This window comes from Hyperolius riggenbachi, chromosome 3 (assembly GCF_040937935.1).
Source record: "Hyperolius riggenbachi isolate aHypRig1 chromosome 3, aHypRig1.pri, whole genome shotgun sequence".
NCBI lineage: Eukaryota > Metazoa > Chordata > Amphibia > Anura > Hyperoliidae > Hyperolius > Hyperolius riggenbachi.
Window position 1 is genome coordinate 64,788,805 of NC_090648.1, and position 16,134 is coordinate 64,804,938.

The following is a 16,134-nucleotide window of genomic DNA, read 5'->3' on the forward strand; positions in this document are numbered from 1 at the left end:
ATTAGCGGGGCTTATTTTCACCAGCATCTGAGCGAGGAGAGCAGCTAAGCACACAGCACAGCCCTGCTGATGACAACATTTTAAAGGAAATGAATATGGAAGCCTCCATATCACTCTCAGGTGTCCTTTAAATACCAGTTGCTTGGTAATCCCTGCTGACCCTCTGCCTCTTTTAGCCATAGACCCTGAACAAGCATGCAGCAGGGTCACTTGACAAGCAGCCTATTGGGCCAATCAGAGTGCGGGGATCACGTCCTCTATAATGATTGGACCTGCAGGGGCTCAGGGCGGGAGGAGATGAGCGCTCCGTATTAGCAGGAAGGAGGCTTAAAGAAAACCTGAACTAAAAATTAAAAGTCAAAATAAACATACACAGGCCATATATACCTCCCGTGTAGTCTACTCCTCAATCTCTTTCTCCTTTCCCGTGTCCTGTTTGTCCACTGCGATCAAGGGAATTCTCCGTCCTCCATTTTGAAAATGGCCATTACCCCATAACAGCTTTCTGGTCAGCACACTGTTAAACTGTAACATAGCCCACTTGAGCCATAGGGAAACATGGACATTACCGGCCACTTCAGTTGTCCACTCAACTATAACTGACAGCAACTGATTTATAACTGACAGCAACTGATATATTTCAGTTCTGACAAAATATTGTCAGAACTGGAAGGCATTATTGTCAGAAGAAAATGGTGAGCTTCTGAGAGGACCTGATGGCAAGATAACTGTGTAATGCTCATTTGAAGTTACCTCATGTGTTTATTTTAAATAATTTTACTCAGTACAGGTCCCCTTTAAGCTAATAGCATTCCCTATGTATATGCACGCACTACACTGCTAATAGCGCACAAAGCTTGTAGCACATAAAGCATGCTGTAGAAATAGCGTGAGTAACAGAAGATTACTCGCACCATTTCCTTTGGTGATTCTACCCCAAAGGCCCTAATTCTATTAAAGGGACTCCGAGCAGTGCAGAAACTATGGAAAGATGCATATCATTTTAAAGCTCTCTTTCTCCTCTTTCCAATGATATACAAACCGCCACCCTACGCCTTTTAGTTTTCGCTATTTTCGCGATTGAATTTGTCGCGGCCGCTATTTCAATCGCGAAAATAGAGAAAACTAAAAGTCGTAGGGCGACGATTTAGGGGTCGCCAGAAAGAGGAGAAAGAGAGCTTTAAAATGATATCCATCTTTCCATAGTTACTTGTATTACACAGGGCGACTTTTTCCTAAAATCAGCAGCTCCATTCTGCTGAATGCAGCTGCTGACACTGGGGAAAAAGTCGCCCTGTGTAATACAAGTAACTATGGAAAGATGGATATCATTTTAAAGCTCTCTTTCTCCTCTTTCTGGCGACACCTAAATCGTCGCCCTACGCCTTTTAGTTTTCTTTATTTTCGCGATTGAAATAGCGGCCGCGACAAATTCAATCGCAAAAATAGCGAAAACTAAAAGGCGTAGGGTGGCGGTTTGTATATCATTGGAAAGAGGAGAAAGAGAGCTTTAAAATGATATGCATCTTTCCATAGTTTCTGCACTGCTCGGAGTCCCTTAGGGCCCGTTTCCACTAGGGCGAATTCGCATGCGTGGCCTGCATGCGAATTCGCATAGGCAATGAAAGTGGATGGGACTGTTTCCACTTGTCATTGTTTTCGTGCGTTTTTCTGTGCAGGATTTTTCTGCACGGTAGGGCCTGCAGAATTCGCCTGCGTGAGGAATGCAGGCGAATCGCAGCCCATGTATTTAATAGGGAAAACGCACGTGCATTTTTTGCCGCGAATTCGCATGCGAATTCGCATGAAAAGTAATACAAATTGAGTCAGGCAGTAACATGGTTAAATTCGCATAGACCCAGCCTATGCGAAATCGCATGCGAATTCGCGGCAAAAAACGCACGCGGAATCGCATCCGCATGCGATTTCGTCAGCGGTGGAATCCCAGGGATTCGCACCGCACTAGTGGAAACGAGCCCAAAGTTTTTCTCCTGAGTCTTCTCCAAGGAGATCATTTTTCATCTTCTCTTTAAAATAACTTTTCAGCATTTTGCAACCGAAAAAAATACCAAAAAGAAGGTGAAAAGGTGCTATACAAATTAACTGGAATATTTTCTTGCTTGCTGGTGGTTTAACCACTTCAGGATTCTGCGTACGCTTAACTACGCCCCTGAATCCTGAAGTGGTTCCATGTCAGTTCACGGAGGGTGTCTCCGTGAACACCCTGCGAGCCGCCGATTGCGGCTCGCAGGGTAAATGTAAACACGCGGGGAAGATCTTCCCCGGTGTTTACATATATACGGCGCTGCTGCGCAGCAGCGCCGTAGAGGAGATCGGCGATCCCCGGCCACTGATTGGCCGGCGATCGCCGGCATCTGATAGGCTAAAGCCTATCCTATCCGGCGCAGGACGGCTTTCCGTCCTGCGCCACACACAGGGGACGGGAGAGGGAGGGAAGGAGGCAGAGGGAGGACTAGTGCTGCGGAGGGGGGCTTTGAGGAGCCCCCCCCCGCTAGGCACAGCAGCGCGGAGGCGATCAGACCCCCCCAGCAGGACATCCCCCTAGTGGGGAAAAAAGGGGGGAGGTCTGATCGCCCTGCCTGATTTCTGATCTGTGCTGCGGGCTGAAGAGCCCCCGCAGCACAGATCAGCCAAACCACCCGGAATCCGGAAGTGGTTAATAAGGCATTTTATAACAAGGTGTGAAAATATCAGCAAGGACAAAACTCTAGAGAAAAAGTGAATCGCATATGAGCCAAAGTCTAGGGTGCTGGCCATAAGAGAAGAAGTCACCCTCACTCACAGGTAAAAGCAATTCAACATTGAGCTCCATAAGAATCACACCATGTAGCATTTCAGAATCCCAAAAACATCCCTTCATCAGGGTAATAATTCACAATCAGTCATTACATTAAAGCAAGGCAAGTATTAGCCTCTGTGAGCAATGTTAGCATTGTCCGCCATCGGCGAGAGGTTCAGTACCAGGCTACAGCCCAGCAGCGCCTTCTGTTGCTATGCGGAGGGGGTTGGAGGGGTGAAGGCGCTGGGCATGATGGAGCAGAAGGGGTAAGAAGGACAATGGCCTGCGATTCAAAAAGATGATCTGGAGGTCCAAATTTCTTGCCGACGCTTCAAACCCACCATACTCATGCTAAATTCTCAGCAAAAGCGGCCCAACAAGGCGCTCCAACCAAGAACCAGGTGCATACATGCCACACTTAGGCCCACGGGCCAAATCTGGACCGCAAAGCCATTAAATTTGGCCTTAAAGTGGTTTCCTCACTTTGAGATTGGCCCTCTCTAGACCACTAGTTAAGCAGGATTGTCATCATAAAAATCAAATTTTAACAGCAACTGGTCTGAGTGTATTAAGTGATAAAGATGCTAATCCTGCATTCAAAACTTTCAAAACTTTTTCTGCTGTTATGGTTTGGAGTTATCACATTAAAGAGACTCTGAAGCGAGAATAAATCTCGCTTCAGAGCTCATAGTTAGCAGGGGCACGTGTGCCCCTGCTAAACCGCCGCAATTGCGCCGCTAAACGGGGGTCCCTTCACCCCCAAACCCCCCACTGCGACACTAGGTCGCAGACTTGGTCGCTCCTGGAGGCAGGGCTAACGGCTGCAGCCCTGCCCCCAGTCGCGTCTGTCAGCGGCGCATCACCGCCTCTCCCCTGCCCCTCTCAGTGAAGGAAGACTGAGAGGGGCGGGGGAGAAGCGGAGATACGCGTCTGACAGACGCGCGTGGGGCAGGGCTGCGGCGGTTAGCCCTGCCCCAACCAGGAAGCGCTCCCCCGCATTACGGAGGGGATTTGGGGGATCAGGGACCCCAGTTAAGCCGCGGGATAGTGGCGGTTTAGCAGGGGCACACATGCCCCTGCTAACTCTGAGTTCTGAAGCGAGATTTATTCTCGCTTCAGACTCTCTTTAAGGAGCACTGGCTCTTTAGTAGTCAGTGCCAAACAGTTGCATGCTGGGTGTTCTTTTTATCTATAATATATTCCTCCTCCGTTTATCTCCCTGCCAGCTGCTTATCTGAAACACTATCCCCTGCTCACTTGTGTTTACAAGCAAGGCTGAGGTGACTCAGCGATTGGAGGAGAAAATAAAAAAAAGTTAGGGGCAGAAATGACATCAGTCTAAACTGTGGGAAAAAGAGAAAAAAACAGAATTCTCTTCATTTACTATATAACACATTCACTGAAAAACCTGGACAGTACAATACATGTGTTATGTAAGTAGATCATGTATTTGTGTACTTATGTGTTTTTTTTTCTCTGGCATAGTACGGCTAATCCTACTGCTTTAACCAGTTCAGCCTTCAGTTGTTTTTCACCTTATGCATCAGAGCAATTTTCACCTCCCAATCATTCGCCAATAACTTTATCACTACTTATCACAATAAATTGAGCTATATCTTGTTTTTTTCCGCCACCAATTAGGCTTTCTTTGGGTGGTACAATTTGCTAAGAATTAATTTTTTTCTAAATGCATTTTAACGGGAATATTAGGAAAAAAATTAAAAAAAGTCATTATTTCTCAGTTTTAGGCCAGTAAAGCTTTAAAATAATACATGGTATCATAATTAAAACCCACAAATGTTATTTGCCCATTTGTCCCGGTTATTACACCATTTCAATTATGTCCCTATCACAGTGATGGCTAACCTTGGCACTCCAGCTGTGTCAAAACTACAAATCCCACCATGGCTCTGCCTCCCCGAGTTATGCTTAGAGCTATTAGAGTATTGCAATGCCTCATGGGACTTGTAGTTCCACCACAGCTGGAGTGCCAAGGTTAGCCATCACTGCCCTATCACAATGTATAGCGCCAATATTTTATTGGAAATAAAGATGCATTTTTTTCAGTTTGGCATCCATCACTATTTACAAGCTTATAATTTAAAAAAATAATAGTAATATACCCTCTTGACATGCATATTAAAAAAAAAGTTCAGACCCTTAGGTAACTATTTGTGTTTTTTTTTATTGTAATATTTTTTTTAAACTAAAAATTTTATTTGGGTATTTTTTGGGAGTGTGGGAGGTCAACAGTTAATTTTAAATGTAATTGTGGGTTTATTAAAAAAAAAATTGTATGTAGCTGTAGTTTTACTATCTGGCCACAAGATGGCCTCAGTCAATTTTTTTTTCTTCCTGTGCACTCGCTTACAGGAAATGAGGGGAGGACGTGAAACATTTTTTTCTTTAGAAAGATCGTGGCTTCTAATAGAAGCCGTCTGTCTTTCTAATGGGGACTGAGGCCCAGTGCACACCAAAAACCTCTAGCAGATGCGCAAAACGCTAGAGGTTTTTGAAGCAAATTTCAGAGCGATTCTAGGCATGTTTAGAGAGGTTTTCTATCCTGCCTAGCGTTTTTTGGAGCGTTTTTGTGTAGCAGATTTCAAATATTGTTACAGTAAAGCTGTTACTTAACAGCTACTGTAACAAAAACGCCTGGAAAACCTCTCTGATCTAGCGTTTTTCAGAGCAGTTTTCCACTTTCCTATACTTTAACATTGAGGCAGAAATGCCTCAGAAATCTAAAAAATGCTGCAGCCCCCGAGTTTGCGTTTGTGGAAAAAACGAACCGCTCTGGTGTGCACCATCCCATTCACTTTCATTAGCCAAATGTTTTTCCCCCTGCAAGTATTTTAAAATACGCTTCAGAACCTCCCTGGTGTGCACCAGCCCTTAGATCAATTAATGGGAACTGCGCTCCCATTCTTTGATCTCTGGGCTAACGGCCGGCGGCACGCGATCAGCGCGGGAGCATGCAGCAGCAGCCTTTTGGACGTAGCAGATACGTCCAAAAGTCTAAAGTAGTTCAACTATATTGGCAGTGAAGCACTAGATACCAGGGGAACTGTATAGAGGAGGGAGGCAGGACCACTAGACACCAGGGGAAGGAGAAGGCATTATACAGGGGAAGGAGGGGACATTACACAGTAGGGAACTGAATAGGGGAGGGAGAAGAGCCACTAGATACCACTATATAGTGGAAGGGGAGAGGGCATTAGACACCAGGGATCTTTATAAGAGTCACTAGAGTGGCCACTAGACATTGAAGTTAGCCTGCAACTTGATCTCAGTGTTCAATATCAGCCCACTTTGTATTTGACACTCCTGATCTAGTGTATATGAAGCCACACACAGCTTTGTACAGCCGTCCAGCATCTGTTTATCTCAGAGCTTATCAGTCCTGCAATACAGCTGCTAGTCTGCGGTGTCAGATGCAGATGTTATGCTAGGTAAACACTATACAATTTTCTGGCAGATTTACCTGCCAGATCGATTATTTCCAACATGTCCGATCTAAATTCGATCGATTTTCATTTTTCCCTGATTGATTTTTCGTTCCTTTTTCCGATTGTTTTCCGTTCACTTCTATAAAAATAGATTGGAAAAACGATCGATGAATCGATCGGAAAAACAGAAATCTATCGAAATTCAGACATGTTGGAACGAATCAACTAGGCAGGTAAATCTGCCAGAAAATTGTATGGTGTGTACCTAGCATTAGAATCACCAATCAATACACAGGCAATATTTCCATGACAGTTACCAATGACCACATGCTGAGAAAGACATCAGCAATCTACAGAGATCTCAATACTCGCTAAGGATGCCATCTGCATGGAGAATTTTTTGCGCAGTTTCTCATCGAGGTACTCTGAGGTTTGCCACACATACAAGCACCACACAGTAGGCCTGAAAGATAAATCTAATTTAAACCGAAATCGCGATCACCGAGAACACAATTTTGGAATCGTCAAAGCAGCAATTTTTGTGATTACGTCATTTTTGCATGGGGAAAATTTAAAGAAGCAACTTTAAACGTACCCAAAGTCTGGGCGCGTGCGGCCGGCAGCATCGGCAGTGATGGACATACCTTCCGCACAAGTCCAAGGCAGTAGTGATGGGTCGTTCGCGAACGAGCCGGCTCTAACAGCCGGCTCTTTACTGCGAACGACAAGAGCTGGTTCTCAGTTTTGAAAGAGCCGAATGCCTCAGCCGCCCCACACAGCTCTGATTTGCTGTGTAATAAAGGGCGCTGAGGCATGCTGGGAGATGTAGTCCTCCTCTTGCAGCTTGTAGGAGTGTATGGGTGGAGCAGAGCAGTAGCAGGAGGGATTGCTCTAGTCAGAGAAGCAGTCTGGAGTTGTCATGGAGACAGGGGGGGGGGGGCTTTTACTCCGATTCTGAGTGGTGTCTAGTGATATTTAATGAAGAGCCGATTCAGAGCCGTAATAGCCGGCTCTTTAATGGGAGCTGATTCAGAAGAGCCGATTCTCCGAGAAGAGACGGAATTCCCATCACTACAAGGCAGTCTGTCCTCACTTGTGCATGGCATACTTCCTGGTTCCTGTATGTCACATGACATACAGGAAGTATGCCATGCATTGGAGCCTGCAGGACGTAAAATGGATAGATGGGCATCACTGGACTCGTGCTGGAAGGTACGTCCAGCATTGCCAAAGCTTGGGTGACAGAGGAGGCACAGAGAGAGACACAGAGGGGGCAAGAGAGACAGAGGGTACACAAAGAGATACAGATGGTGCACAAAGACAGGGACAGAGGCGCAGAGGAGGGGAACAATGCTTGATTTGAAGAAAATTGTGAATGGAATCGAAATCGCGATTTCGGACAGAAATCACTAAATTCAATTTGAAGTCATTCAGGCCTACCACACAGTAAGAGGTCCTACCACAACAGGACCTATAACATGCTATATAAAAAAGGTATACAAGTCTAAAACCAAAAAGAAAATGTTTTCTGATTGTCACAAGGTGAAATATCGCTGTTTTGAGGCAGCATGAAAAGAAATGGTAACCATGAAAAACATATTTGGTCATTTTTGTGTCCTTTTTCTTAGCCAAAACCCATCTGGTCATCATACCACAACAAGCAAATAGACATGACTACAGATCCAATGTTAGGTGTAGGAACCATTCAGACACGTCCGTTGTGTCCGTCACAGTGAGGGAACACAAAGTTCTGTCCTGCATGATTTTTCTAGACACCGGACAGGATATCAGACATGTCACAGTTAGCACAACAGAAAGAGTGTGCGAGACCGCACTCAAGTGATGCTGGGGATTAGCGTGCAGCGGATCCACCCGTGTACCCACAGGGTATATCGTGCAGTTCCTCCAAGATGATCCAGCACAGCTCTTTTATCTGAAATCACTTTATTGGATCATTAAAACATGTACAAAAATAGCTGCATAGTGGCCACCGTTTCGGACCATCACAGTCCTTGTTCATGCCACACAGGGCTGTTTGGCGTGAACAAGGACTGTGATGGTCCGAAACGGTGGCCACTATGCAGCTATTTTTGTACATGTTTTAATGATCCAATAAAGTGATTTCAGATAAAAGAGCTGTGCTGGATCATCTTGGAGTTAGCGCGACATACAGTATGTACAGAGCATCAGTCACGATCAGAAGCAGTGGAAACAGGTCAGAAGCACATTTTTTTTAAACGGGCCAGAACACACTGTAGACAGTTTACTATCAGTATAGCCACAGAGTACCACCCTTTACTGTACACAGTAAGGATGGCAATGCTTAGGAGAACTCACGGAGAAGCATGTGATCAGTTTGATCAGCTGATAGCTTTAAAATATACATATCTGGTGCTTCCTGCGGCCCGATCGCTCCCACGACGTCCTCTTTTACCTCTCCGTTTGCCTGCAATTGGCCCCGGAAAGTCCTCAGGTCCAGGACCCACTGCGCATGCGCGGCCCCACGCCCGCTCCTGCCATGTTCACGTCACCTAGAGCGTTCTACGCAGGCACAGAACGCTCCCGCCAACGGGAACGAAACAGGGAAGCACGTGTGGCCAGATTGCACATGCGCCGACTGGCCCCGGCTGACGGATTTTCCGGGGCCAGTAGCGGGCAAACGGAGAAGGAGAAAAGGATGCCGTGGGTGCGATCAGGCCTAAGGAAGCCCTAGATATGTATATTTTCCTGTCTCAGGTACACTTTAAAGGACAACTGAAGCAAAAGGGATATGGAAGCTGCCATGTTTATTTCCTCTTAAACAATAACAGTTGCCTGGCAGCGCCGCTGATCTATTTGTCTGTAGTAGTGTCTGAATCACACCAGAAACCAGCAGATCTGACAATAATGTCAGAAACCCTTCATCTGCTGCATGCTTGTTCCAGGTCTATGGCTAAAAGTAATAGAGGCAGAGGATCAGCAGGACAGCCAGGCAACTGGTAATGCTAAACATGAAATAAATATGGCGGGCTCTATATCCCTCTCGCTTCAGTTATACTTTAAATCTGACACTGCACAGGTAGCGCATGCGCACATAGGCACATGCATTGTCACTGGGTACGCCCATGTTCACAAATCAGAAATGCCCAGTAAAAGGATTCACTTGTGCACATCTTCAGCCCCTTCCAGTCCAATCGACTAGCCTGTCCAACAATCGATTGATCAGCCGTGATGGAAATGGAAGGGGGCAGCAGAACACCGAAACGTGGAAGTGGTTGCTATAAAATGTAGGGACTCCATCCATTACTTTACTTGAAATGATAAAGCCAGTTCAGGTATGCTTTAAGCCACACCTGGAACAAGCATACAAACTACAGAGCGGTGAGGATTGCCAACGACCCCTCACACCCTGGCCACCGCTTCTTCAGTCGGCTACCATCAGGCCGCAGGTACCGGGCCATCTCCACCAGAACTTCAAGACATAAGAACTCCTTATTTCCCCTCTGCAGGCAAACTCTTGAACTTCCTCCACGCCCTCCCACCTCCAGCGCCCCCCCCCCCCTTGTTCTCTCCCCCCCAAAGGTTGCAAAATGGATAGACTGTCTAGTGAAATGCTGCTTTCATCATTTTAATGTTGTAATTTTACAGTGCTCTGTTGTACTATTACTGCGCTTTGGTGTACGATTAATATTTAGTACTGTAATTACTGGTATACAGACATCAAACCAACTAACGTTGATTCCGGTGATACCTTTAATGACTAACTGTACATGGTTTATTGCAAGCTTTCGAAACGTTAAGTTTCTTCTTCAGGCATTACACAGAACTGGATCAGAACCGTATAATCCAATCCATTTACTGGTATATAGCGGTGATATCTTTCACATCGCTGTACAGAGCATATTGTCTTGTAACTGTACAACAGAGGGGCTCACAATCTAATCCCTACCATAGTCATATCTATGTATGTATTGTGTAGTGTATGTATCTTAGGCTAGGGCCAATTTTAGAGGGAAGCCAATTTACTTATCTGTATGTTTTGGGATATGTGAGGAAACCGGAGTCCCCTGAGGAAACCCACGCAGACACGGGGAGAACATACAAACTCCATGTAAAGAGTGCCCTGGCTGGGATTGGAACTGGAGACCCAGCGCTGCAAGGCGAGAGTGCTGACCACTACATCACAGTTCTATAGCTGTACTATTACTGTGCTGTTGTTGTAATATTCCTACTGTCCACTGTGCCTTGTTGTACCACTCCTACCTCTACTCTGAGCCATGTAAGTTCCAAACCTAAATTCTAGGCACAACTTAGGGCCAGTGCACACCAAAAACCGCTAGCGGAAAAGCAAAATCTCAGCACTTTTTGAAGTGATTTTTTAAGGTGATTGTAGGCATCAGTGTTCTTCCAAGAAATTTTTTCCAGCTGGGTGGCATGAAATAGTAGCCCCGGGGGGGGGGGATGGCGAGATGAGAGAATGCAGGGCCGGTGCTTCTGTGAGCAACTCTGCTTACAGCATAGCAGTAGGTGAGCCAAAGACAGCCGGGTGCTCACCAAAACTAGCCGGGGGGAGCACCCGGCTAAAAGAGCCTGGAGAGAACACGGGGCATGTGCAGAGCGATTTTCTAAGCATGCCTAGCGATTTTTGGAGCGTTTTGGTGTAGCGGTTTTTATTTTTTTGTTACAGTAGAGCTGGAACTGAACAGCTTCTGTAACAAAAACGCTTGGAATATCGCTCTGATCTTTTCAGAGCGATTTTCCACTTTCCTATACTTAACATTGAGGCTGAATCGCCTCAGAAATCAGCAGAAATGCTGCAGGACCTGTGATTGCTTTTGGGAAAAAAACTCATCACTCTAGTGTGCTCCATCCCATTCAAATACATTAGCCAAGCGCTTTTTGAAGCACAAGCATTTTAAAAAGCGCTCAGAAGCGCTCGAGGTGTTCACCAGCCCTCAGTCATGCTTGGTGAATAAAATGTTCCTGATTTTTTGATTCTGACCCAGTGAAGACAAAGCACTGGATCTGCACACTCACTCTGGGTCAGCGATTCAGACAGTATCTGAGGCAGAAGATCAGCACCACGGCTGTGGAGTTGGAGTCTGAGCAATTTTGGGTACCTGGAGTTGGTGATTTCATAAACTGAGGAGTCGGATGATTTGTGTATGAACTCCACAGCCCTGATCAGCACTACAGTGAGGCAAGAATCATTTCCAGACGGCACATCAGCGATGACTCCTATTCCTCTCAATGGCTGCACGCTTGTTCAGCTCAGTGACTGGAAACTACTGAAGGCTATTAATCAGCACAGCAGCCTGTCAAGTACCATTTCCAGAAGGAGGACAGTAACATTACCACAGCCTCCTCCATATTGGCTTCATGGACTGGCCTTATTCAAGGCAGCTAAACACAGGTATGAAGCCACACAAAGCCAGCTGACATTCAATACACTGTGCAAACAAACAATTGTAAGACAGTCTATGACAGGCTGGGGAACAGCTGACAACCAACGTCTGCTTACAAGACAGCCATAATACAGAGGCAATGTGGAGGTAGCAGATTGCCCAAGTTATCCCAAATACATGTTCAGGGGAAAAGGACATCGCTTTAGAGCCTTTGTTTGTTTGTTTGATTGTAGGGATGCTCATTTGGATTCCGAGGAAATTTTCTGCATTTCTGATTAGAAATCGGCATTTCCGATCGGCATTTCCGATGGCCAAGCATTGATTATGGAAAATGCTGACAATGCGCAAATACAAAATAATAAAGTACTTAGCAGCAAAACAGCATTGTTCTGTTCTAATATAAAGTATCAATACCATCTAATGTCTATAAGGACCAGTACAGATGATGAATAACTTCCCAAAAGTGATCAGTTTTAGGAAAGATTGTTGTACACACAAGCTGCTCAGCTCTAGCCAATCAGTCTGTTCTGTTCTAAGGAGAGATGGACAATAAGCAAGACAACGACCAAGAAGTTCTGAACAATAGCAGTCACTTATGTCATTTAGCTTTGCCCAGGCCAGATCCCTCAACAATGGCCCAGTATATCTATATGGATGCTATGGATATACTGAACACAATCAAGCATCTTGGGGGATATAAATCGGTGTGTGTGTGGAGGTGGCTTATTATATATGAAATCTACTGCACCCAAAACCGCAAAATGCTAGATGAAACGCTACAGAAAAATAAGAAAAAGCGTTTCAAAATCTGCTAGCATTTTGTGGATCTGCTAGCGGTTTTTGGTGTGCCTGAGGCCTGGTGCACACCAAAACCCGCTAGCAGATCCACAAAATGCTAGCAGATGTTGAAACGCTTTTTCTTATTTTTCTGTAGCGTTTCAGCTAGCATTTTGCGGTTTTGTGAAGCGGTTTTAGTGTAGTAGATTTCAGATATTGTTACAGTAAAGCTGTTACTGAACAGCTACTGTAACAAAAACCGCCTGGCAAACCGCTCAGAAGTGCCGTTTTTCAGAGCGGTTTGCGTTTTTTCTATACTTAACATTGAGGCAGAAACGCCTCCGCAATCCAAAATCTGCAGCAGCCCGAGAGTATGCGTTTCTGCAAAACGCCTCCCGCTCTGGTGTGCACCAGCCCATTGAAATACATTACCCAAGCGTATCCGCAGCCGCAAGCGGATCGCAAACTGCAGCCGAACCGCTCTGGTGTGCACTAGGCCTTACTGTGCTTTTAAATTAGCCGCTCTGCCTGGTACCCAAACTTAACCCCTTACCCTACCTGGTGCCAATTTGACACCTTCTGCTTTCAGCTCACCACTTTTCACCATTCCCTTCACACACAAAAAAAAACAACAACATAACAACTTTACTGAGACAGGCGTTTGTGTTCATGATTCCAGTTAGGGATTGCCCTGAGGGTGGTCAGCGTACGCCTGCATGCCCACCACTGGGTGGGCGTCTGAGGAAGAGCTACATTTAGAGCCAGTTTCCACTACACGCAGATTGGATACAGACTGGATGCAGAAAAACTGACTCTAAAGCCTATGGGAAAATCTGCATCAGAAAAATGGAAACAGGCCCTTAACCTCCTTGCCGGTCTAATTCCCGCCGGCAAGGAGGCAGCGCAGAACTTTTTTTTTTTTTTTTTCTTCAAATCATGTAGCGAGCCCAGGGCTCGCTACATGATAACCGCTGAGCGGCGGCATCCCCCCACCCACTCCGATCGCCTCTGGCGATCAGAGTAAGCAGGAAATCCCGTTCAGAACGGGATTTCCTGCAGGGCTTCCCCGGTTGCCATGGCGACGGGGTGGGATGACGTCACCGACGTCACAGGGAATCCCGATCCACCCCTCAGCGCTGCCTGGCACTGATTGGCCAGGCTGCGCAGGGGTCTGGGGCGGCTCGGCGCGGTGGGTAGCGGCAGCGATCGCGTACCACACGCAGCTAGCAAAGTGCTAGTTGCGTGTAGGGAAAAAAATTATGCAAATCGGCCCAGCGGGGCCTGAGAAATCCTCCTGCGCAGGTTACCCCGAGCTGAGCTCGGAATAACCGGCAAGTAGGTTAAAGTACCCCTGAACTGGGGTAAAAATCAATAAAATTTACACCAGTGACAGGACAAATTACATTTGCAGAAATAGAGGCGCTAGTCCACTTTAGGGTACCCAGCAGGAAATCAGAGCATTCTCTTACAGCACAAAGCATTGTGATTGGCCAAATAACGTGGGTGTAGTTTACTACAACTTATTGGAAACCTAGCAGATCAAGAGGGTGGCGTCCACCCAATCATGTTGGTGGAATTTCCTTATGAAGTTTCCTGCTGGGTCCTCTAAAGTAGACCAGTGCCGAAGTGTGCTGCCGCTGCCTGTTGTCCTGGGGTTCCCGTTCCTGGGTCTGTAGCTCCCTCGCCACCCAAAGTACGCAGGTGTGAGTTCCGTGCTGTGCCTGTGCTTGCGTAAATGAGCGCTTTCTTTCTCAGTTCCAATTCGGTTGCCATCGCTAGGGGGAGCTTCCTGGCTTTCATATTCGACTGGAGGATTCCGTCAAATATGAAAACCGCAGGGGACCGTCAGCACACTTCTGCAAAGGTAATCTACCATGGGCTTCAGTCATTTTTTTTTTTTTTGGGGGGGGGGGGGGGGCACCCAGTTCAGGGGTACTTTAAGCTGATAAACATTCATGGCCTGCTCAGCAAGGTGGAGACAGTGGTGGTCTGAACTGGCAGCCCCCCAGCTCACAGTCAGAATGGGGAAATTATAGTTCCTTACTGTGGCTTCTGTTGAAAGCCTGGATTGGGAAAGCCGGTCAGTCAGCCTTGCAGCTGTGTTGAGGAAGTATAGCTCAGCCCTGTATATACAGTCACACACCCACATGTAAGGAGACGTGTACCTGCTGAGAGTACCTGCTGAGAGCCAGCAGCAGCTGCCAAGTCTCTTCCAGGGATCCTGCAGGACAGCCTGACACCCATACACTGACACCCACACTGACATTCATACTGACACCCATACACTGACACAGAGGGATGCTGCAGCTGATAGGGTTACCTTGTCCTGCAGGGTCCCAGAGACACAGGGGGGTGTACTGTTGCTCTCCTCAGTGTCCTGTCACTGTGCTGGGGCTGTGTGTGGCTGGAGATGACAGCCCCTCTTCTAGTCAGCACCCTGTGACTCTCTCCTCTCTGTGTCTCCTGTCTGCTTTCTTCCCACCCGGATCTGTGTGTTTGCAGGTAGCTCTCCTTCTCTAAACTGAGGTGTGTCTCCTTCCCCTGCAGTCTCCCTCCCTCTCTCCCTCACCTCCTCCCCTCTCCCTGCAGGGCTGGCCCTTCCTGTCCCCGGCCAGCCTATCCCCAGCGCCTGTGTGTCCTATCCTAGTATCCTGCTGCCTCATCACTGGAGCCCCCCTCCTGGCTCTCTGCTAATTAGCCTGACACCGGCTGCTGGATCCATCCCTGCCTGTGCTGCTGCTGGGTGTACTCATGTCCTGGTCTAGTACTGTGCTTCCTACGCTGTCTACTTACTTATGTACAGTGCTGGTTGTTTAGGATACATGTCAAAGTAGCATACATGTGTGCCAGTATAACCTAACCTGTCACTACTCTCACACAGAACCCTCCCCCTGGTGGGCAACTAATAACCCCCCCCCCCCCCTGAAGGGGAGGGAACTAATAACTCTACCTTATGGTGGGCAACTAATAACCCTCCTGGAGGAAACATAACTCTCCCCCCACTGGTGGACAACTAATGACCCCCCCTGGAGGAAACTTATAACCCTCCCCCCACTGGTGGACAAATAATGACCCCCAACCTCCCCTTTGGTGGGCAACTAATTGACCCCCTGGAGGGAACTAATACCCCTCCCCAGTGGGCAACTAATAACAGTGCAAGGGCCTGTTTCAACTGCCTGGATGCGATCACCTTGCGCCACATCTAGCCGTGGGTAACTTCCGGTTGTCGTCCAGATGTGGCTGTCTGAGTGTCTGTTACTGCCTAGGGGAATCAGATGCGTGCTGCAGATATCTGCAGCATGCCATCCATAATTTTCCCAAGATGCATTGCATCGTATTCGTATCTGAAAATTCACAAGCAATGGAAGATAATCCATAGACATGCACTAGCGCAGGCATGGGCAAACTTGGCCCTCCAGCTGTTAAGATATGTAATGAGATAAGTCAATCTCATTACAAGGAACTACAAGTCCAACAATGCATTTGCCTTTATGAGTCATGACTGTGGCTGTAAGACTCCTGCAATGCATTGTGGGACTTGTAGTTCCTTAAAGGGAAGGTTCAAGCAAAAAAAAAAAATGAGTTTTACTTACCTGGGGCTTCTACCAGCCCCATACAGCCATCCTGTGCCCTTGTAGTCACTCACTGCTGCTCCAGTTCCCCGCTGGCAGCTTTCTGACCTCGGAGGTCAGGGCCACATTGCATACATTTTTACGCATTCCAGCTA

The 16,134-nt window shown here is 46.9% G+C and overlaps 1 protein-coding gene across 1 annotated transcript in view; it reads right to left on the reverse strand.

Moving 5' to 3' along the window:
- Nucleotides 1–14,957, reverse strand: part of RAB3D (RAB3D, member RAS oncogene family) — a 54,120-nt gene extending 39,163 nt beyond the window's left edge. Inside the window, exon 1 of the mRNA XM_068272182.1 lies at nt 14,728–14,957. The gene's annotated coding sequence lies outside the window, so the exon portion shown is untranslated. The remainder of the gene's footprint in view (nt 1–14,727) is intronic.
- Between the last annotated feature and the right edge of the window lie 1,177 nt (nt 14,958–16,134).